The sequence below is a fragment of the Lingula anatina genome, chromosome 2, assembly GCF_051362555.1.
Source record: "Lingula anatina isolate TDL-2025a chromosome 2, LinAna3.0, whole genome shotgun sequence".
Lineage (NCBI taxonomy): Eukaryota > Metazoa > Brachiopoda > Lingulata > Lingulida > Lingulidae > Lingula > Lingula anatina.
In genome coordinates, this window is record NC_141768.1 from 45477782 (window position 1) to 45485104 (window position 7323).

At 39.8% G+C, this 7323-nt stretch overlaps 3 non-coding genes across 3 annotated transcripts; all 3 read right to left on the reverse strand.

Annotated features, from left to right (window-relative positions):
* Positions 1–3447: 3447 nt before the first annotated feature.
* On the reverse strand, positions 3448–3747 carry LOC147763749 (signal recognition particle RNA). The gene has a single exon (XR_015333299.1).
* A 743-nt stretch (positions 3748–4490) lies between these two features.
* On the reverse strand, positions 4491–4790 carry LOC147763750 (signal recognition particle RNA). Its single transcript, XR_015333301.1, has one exon.
* Positions 4791–5429: 639 nt separating this feature from the next.
* Positions 5430–5729, reverse strand: LOC147763751 (signal recognition particle RNA). The gene has a single exon (XR_015333298.1).
* Between the last annotated feature and the right edge of the window lie 1594 nt (positions 5730–7323).

Genomic DNA, 7323 nt, shown 5'->3' on the forward strand with positions numbered 1-7323 from the left:
CCATTGTCAGCTGTTGATCTTGGGGAAATCCATTCCACGCTGTTAGAGGGATGTGCTGTATCAGTGTGATGTAAGTGCACAGTAAATAAGGATCGCTGTCAGTTCAAACACGCTCCTTAGCAGTTCGCGCACCCTCTTCAAGAACAACGGACACGTTAAGGCCACCAGCACCAGTGGGCATGCGGTTTTGGCTAATTTCTCCACTTTTCAACCTGGTCGAATTTCAATTAATTCATTCATTGTCTCCACGCGTTCTTCGGGACGTTTTTGTTGTTCACTTTGTAAAAGGGGCGTCAAGGGAATTGTCTTGTGTGCGTGACTGTAAGGACCTGCATTGTTGAACTGGGAGATCGTGAAATGCAAAGGACACGTGTTGTTTTCATTTCGGGGTAAGTATGAAAAAGCTGTACCTCACTGATTAGATATTTGATTGATTTCGATAGCGGTTTAGCGTTATTGAATTTAATAATAGTGTCGTTATTATTGCGCTGTTTTGATTATAAAGCCGGGTATTGGGGGGCGCTTGTGAAGTGTGACCACCGCGGAATTAGCGGCGTAATCTGTGCGTAGGTCGCACAAAAGTGGGTAGTTTTCAATAATTTGGGTGACGAATGCAGTACATCTGTGAGACCGGTGTGCGTGTGTACGAAGTGAAAGTATGTGTCGGTGTCAGATATGGAGTTACCATTGAGGAGAGAGCTGGTGGTTGTGGTTTTCTTGCATGCTGGAGAGTTGGCACGGGGCAAGTGATACAAAGAGGAATGTGCTTTGAGCAGAAGCGTGTGGTTTGTGTTGATTTTGAAACAAACTTTCAAGTGCAGGCTGAGACGAGTGCAATATATACTCAGACTTCCTGAAGTGGGGGTGTAAGTCGAATAGCTAGGTTTGGGGAGAGTGTTCGGTGGAATTTTCGTGACATCAGTTTCATTTTCAGGATCATTGATAATTATCACACATATATAATTGACCATCGATAGTACTAAATAATGTGGTAATTCAACAGCCCCTACAAATACAGTGTATTGCTGTCAATACTTTTAGACCGTAATATACTTTGATGAATCATGCCGGTAAGTATTTGTAATTGAAAGAGGTATTCTGATACACGTAGGAGCCGCGTGTGTGGGTAGTATCAAATTTACTGCCGGCTAGATAATCTACGTGACCGCCCTCATGTACTAGAACGGCTAGAATTTCACTGATCTTTGTAGTTTAACCATCAACTACATACCTGTGTACAAGGCTACCTGTTGCATGAAAGGGGTTAATGCCGCTGGATTGTCCTAAAATTGATGTAATTTTCTATAAAATTGTTTGTATGAGAAGTGTTTTAGTAATTTTCAAGGCCTTTTTTTTGCACTGACGTTGCTTTTAAAGGCATGGAAGACCACGTTGACGGCTCAGTCGATACGACGAGTCGTGTGGTAAAGATGGTTCCTGACAGCAAGGCCGCGACTTTTGCAACTTTTGACTGCATTGGAAGCAAATTGCACTCGTCCCGGCCTACCTGTCGGGAACAAATCTGCACAGAAGACAATGTTTCAGGTATGCTTCCTTGTTATTAATGCGTTTACATAACTGTAAAGAAGCGTTCAAACATGCCAGGCGAAATGAGGCCAACTTCGATATCTTGATACTCGAAACTGCGCTAGTCACTACCTACCTGTGGAGAACTGATCACCAACAAAGAGGAGATTGCTTTAGGTGTGCCCGCTTGCTGATTAAAAATGCGTTGGTTTTGCGCCAATTTAAGTAAAAGAGTGTGTTGTACGTGACAGGCGGAACGAGAGCAACTTTGATAACTTTTGTCCCCAAATTGCACTCGTCCCGGCCTGCCGCGCTCGGCATTCCGACGTCTAGCTGCACGAAACTAGCACCAGACCAACCTTCACGTCTGTCCCTATTAGAATTTCATAGTCAAACCGAGAGCGAACACGGCCAATAGCACGTACCAGGAACACAGAGGCACGGGGGATTTTCCGGTTGATTTATACTTATTCTGTTTTAATTTAATTAAATTGAAAGTGATGTCAAGAAAAGAATAAAATTTGCTTCATGTTATGATTGACGAGATGGTGGTTTCATGTGAGCCTGTCCTATAAGGATTAAAACACTTTCAGCAGTAACTAAGTGCGTGTGTGTATATATATATGCATCTGTGTGTGAGAGAATAAAGGAAAATACACCATTATCGGTACGCTTGGCATACTTGATGTATGTGCCATGTGACCGTATGTGTTAGCGCCATATGTACTGAAAAAGAACCAACAGATCACAACATGTTTCAGTTTTCAGTACAGCTTGCATTTTAGCTGCATTTTCCCTTCTCTTCAAGATGGTATGGACTGATATAAATGCACAGTTATTATTAATATATTAATATATGCATTTAATCAATATCATTATTATTATTATTTCCAAAGAGATGAGGTGAAGAAATAACGGAATAACTCTAGGGCACGTAGGCAGTGATGAGGGCAATATTGTGAAAGAAATGGCAAATTGCACTCGTCCCGGCCTGCTGGACCCTTAACATACGGCACTCCTGCTGGACCCTAAGTGGACTTTCAACATACGACCGTTTCAGACGGGCACGCTTCACATAAGTTTTCCCCGAAGCCTAGATTATTATTATTTCACATTACATATGAAGTAAGTTGAGACGCTGTTCGCACAATTATTATTACCCAAATCCTAAATTTAGCCTAGATTGCACTTATAAGTAACTGCGTTTTGCGTAACTCTGACTCCCGTTTAAAATGTGATTAGACGCTGCTCATATCTGTAAGCCGACTTGCTAAAGTCGCCTATAATCAATGGCGGAGGGGGGGGGGGGTACATACGTTACCAAATTGCGTATAAATTGTTGTTTACGTTGTTTGTTTGTTGCGTATAAATTGTTGTTACGTTGCGAGAGAAATCATAACAACAACGTAAATCTTTCGACGCAAATTGTTAGCAGTCTATGTACTACAAGCAAGTCGTTTTGTCTTCACTCTCTTTGCTATCACTTTATTAATGTTGTTTTAATTTAAGATAATTTTGTAAACCTGCAACGGGCTAAATTCTTTCTAGACATCTTCATCATCTATGAATATCTAGGAAATAAAAGACTGGCCTCGTGCCATTGATATTTTATGTCGTTTCTTTAAAATATGAACAAGTTTTCGTGCTACAATGTATTAGTTTTCGTGATACAGTTGTGAACGTTTAATATTGGAAAAAACACAGAAAAGCAACGCGAAAAAGTAAATATGAAGTAAATTAATGCACTGTTCGCACAGTTATTTTTTCCAAATCCTAAATTTGAATTAGAATATATTTAGTATAGTAAATAATTGATTTTGAAAGGGGTGAAAGGACCGCGCAAGCTCGCACCTAGATATTAATTTCATTTAAAACAGTGGCCAGAAATAAATTTGATTAAAGAGAATAAATTTTAGGGTAAAAAGATTGGGTCCAACTGTCTAGGTCGGGCTGCTGGATGTTCTCTATTCACGGGCGCGATCCCACCATACTGCTCAACACGAGACCTTTTGGCTGCTGCATTTCTGCTCTGGCCCGGTACGGTCTTCCTTAGTCAACCTGGGCCCCCAGACCTCCGCCCAGGGAACCATATTGATGCCGAGCTTAGTGCGGACACCCGATCCACATAGAGAGACACCCAACAGGACTCCCGTCCGCAAGCCATCCACCAACCTAGGCCTCTGAATAGCCAGATTACAGGAGTGCGCTACCACTCCCAGCCGGCAGAGGGAGAACGAAGGGATGTATTTAACCCTGGTGAAGTCTCCAGCGAATTAAATGATAAACGTCACATCTGAAATTGTCTTAGATGTCATTTAATGATAAACTTCAGCTCCAAGTGCGTGCAGTTGATGAACGATGAAAACTGTGAAGAGCACGCTATAAATTTTGTGCATTTATGTTATAATATTTGCCATTTATGTGATAAAATTTTCTATTTGAATTGTATGCCACAATTTGACTACCATTTGTTTAAATGTGCCGTAGTGAATTTTATTTCTAGGCTTCAAATTTCAGCAAATAAAAATAAAGAAATTTACATGCCATATGTACTTAACTAATATTCCGTTCGATTAATACGTCATGATATGCCGCCTAGGTCTTTCAGAAATCTTGAATCATGGTTTTCTGGATATGCAGTTTTTAAAATGTTTTTTCCTATAGATATGCAGTGCAATCCTTTATCCTCTAGTAACATAACAGAGACAGGAAGTCATGGCTGTTTTCAGCGAGAAATTCCGTTTTTCAAATCTATGTGTGGCTGACCGAAAATTTTCCGCAAAAAACAAAATTTGATGAAAAGTGAGAACGAATTCAAATTATAAACGTTTGCATTTGATTTTTATTCTCAAATAATGGAAAAAATGGAGATTTGAAAAAAAAATTACCAATATAATTGATTAATCGCGTTCTGGTTAACTATAGGGGGTCTATGATAAATTGAAATATGGAAGGATGATATAAAAAGATTGGGTCCAACTGTCTAGGTCGGGCTGCTGGATGTTCTCTATTCACGGGCGCGATCCCACCATACTGCTCAACACGAGACCTTTTGGCTGCTGCATTTCTGCTCTGGCCCGGTACGGTCTTCCTTAGACAACCTGGGCCCCCAGACCTCCGCCCAGGGAACCATATTGATGCCGAGCTTAGTGCGGACACCCGATCCACATAGAGAGACACCCAACAGGACTCCCGTCCGCAAGCCGTCCACCAACCTAGGCCTCTGAATAGCCAGATTACAGGAGTGCGCTACCACTCCCAGCCGGTAGAAGGAGAAACCAGGGATATATTTAACCCTGGTGAAGTCTCCAGCGAATTAAATGATAAACGTCACATCCGAGATTGTCTTAGATGTCATTTGATGATAAACTTCAGCTCCAAGTGCGTGCAGTTGATGAACGATGATAACTGTGAAGAGCACGCTATTTGTGCATGGTGATAATATTTGCCATTTGATTCGTATTCCGCAACTTGACTACAATTTGTTTCAAATTTAAGAGCCATGTTTTTTTTTTTTTTTTCATTCAACAGGTTTTTAATTTAAGCAGATCTTACAACCCCCCCATCAAAAAAAAAAAAAAAAAAAAAAACAAAAAAAAAAAAACATAATATGCTTTTTATATTACAATCCGTCTGATGAAGACGTTATGATATATTGCCTCAAAAATCTTGCACCGCATTATTTAATTTTCTTTTTACTGGATATGCTGTTTTTAAATTTCCCCAAAAAACGAAATTTGATGAAAAGTGAGAACGAATTCAAATTATAAACGTTTTATTCTCAAATAATAGAAAAAATCGAGATTTGAAAAAAAAATATGAATAAAATCGATTAATCGCGTTCTGGTTAACTGGTTATCTATAGGGGTTTATAATAAATTGAAATATGGAAGGATGATTTAAAAAGATTGGGTCCAACTGTCTAGGTCGGGCTGCTGGATGTTCTCTATTCACGGGCGCGATCCCACCATACTGCTCAACACGAGACCTTTTGGCTGCTGCATTTCTGCTCTGGCCCGGTACGGTCTTCCTTAGTCAACCTGGGCCCCCAGACCTCCGCCCAGGGAACCATATTGATGCCGAGCTTAGTGCGGACACCCGATCCACATAGAGAGACACCCAACAGGACTCCCGTCCGCAAGCCGTCCACCAACCTAGGCCTCTGAATAGCCAGATTACAGGAGCGCGCTACCACTCCCAGCCGGTATAGTGAGAACGAAGGGATGTATTTAACCCTGGTGGAGTCTCCGGCGAATTAAATGATAAACGTCACATCCGAGATCGCCTTAGATGTCATTTGATGATAAACATCAGCTCCAACTGCGTGCAGTTGATGAACGATGATAACTGTGAAGAGCACGCTATTTGTGCATTTATGTGATAATATTTGTCATGAGATTCGTATGCCGCTATTTGACTTCCATTTATTTGATATTTTATTTTCTAGGTTCCACATTGCCATAAATTTCTCAGAATTGAAAAAAAAAAGAAGAAGAAAAGACACATCCTATTTTAGTCATTTTCCAATTCGTTCAATTTAATCTTTATGATATGTCGCCCTGGTGTCACTCAAAAATCTCGCGTTGTTTGATTTTCTTTTTCTATTTGCTGGATATATGCAGTTTTCATATTAAAGATATTTTTGCTGTGGATATTCAGTGCAATCCGTTCTCCTCTAGCGACATGACAGAGGCAGTTTTTAGCGCGAAATTCCACTTTTCTGATCCTTGTGTAGCTAACAGTAAAATTCCTCCAAAAATAAAATTTGAAATAAAGTGAGAACGAATTCTACCGATAATCCTTTTGAGAATAACAGAAACGTTTTTTTTATATTCTCTCTTATAAACAAAAACAAAATGTAAAAAAAGCAATGCCAAGAATATCGATAAAGTGTGTAAGAATTTACTGGTTAACTACAAACATCTATGATAAATTTCACAATGAAATTTGAAATAAAGTTTTGTATAAAAGATTGGGTCCAACTGTCTAGGTCGTGTTGTTGGATGTTCTCTATTCACGGGCGCGATCCCACCATACTGCTCAACACGAGACATTTTGGCTGCTGCATTTCTGCTCTGGCCCGGTACGGTCTTCCTTAGTCAACCTGGGCCCCCAGACCTCTGCCCAGGGAACCATACATTAAATGTCATGCCCCGCGAAAGGGTTCTTTTTGTTCAAAACATCAACTGGTGGGAACCAAATGCGCAATTTGTTATGCAGGCCTTTTGAGATTTAAAAAAAAAAAAAAAAAGAAATTAGTGACCGGAAAAAAGAGCTTGTTTCTACATTGTATATATTATCAAAATTGCGTGACAAGCACGTGTAATATAGCAGAATTATTTAGATGAGTTGCCGATAACGGCTGAGTGCTATATATATAGGCCTATAGCACGGAGAGAAAGCACAAAATATCCGTTCAATTATCATTTTTCAGGAAATATGAAATGTTGCCCATTGCCATTGGTTTTCCATTGGTTTTGTGGCAAATTTTAACATAATGCATCTTTATTGTTCAAACATTTATCATTGCGCCTATGTCATATAACACGTACGTGATTAAATTTGCTATAGCCATGTTTAAAAAAAAAAAGACTTGAAGCTTGGCGTCGAAAACAGACATGACTGTGCACGGAATGGGCGAGTTGTTGCTAGTTGAAGATATTGTGATAGAGAAGTTTACAATCACAGCCAAAACAATCTCACCCAAGTGGAAATTGTCATGATCGATAAAGTATTTTTATAGTTGGCGATTGGGATATTTTCTGGATGTACAGCCCTTTTTGATGAAATTTTGGA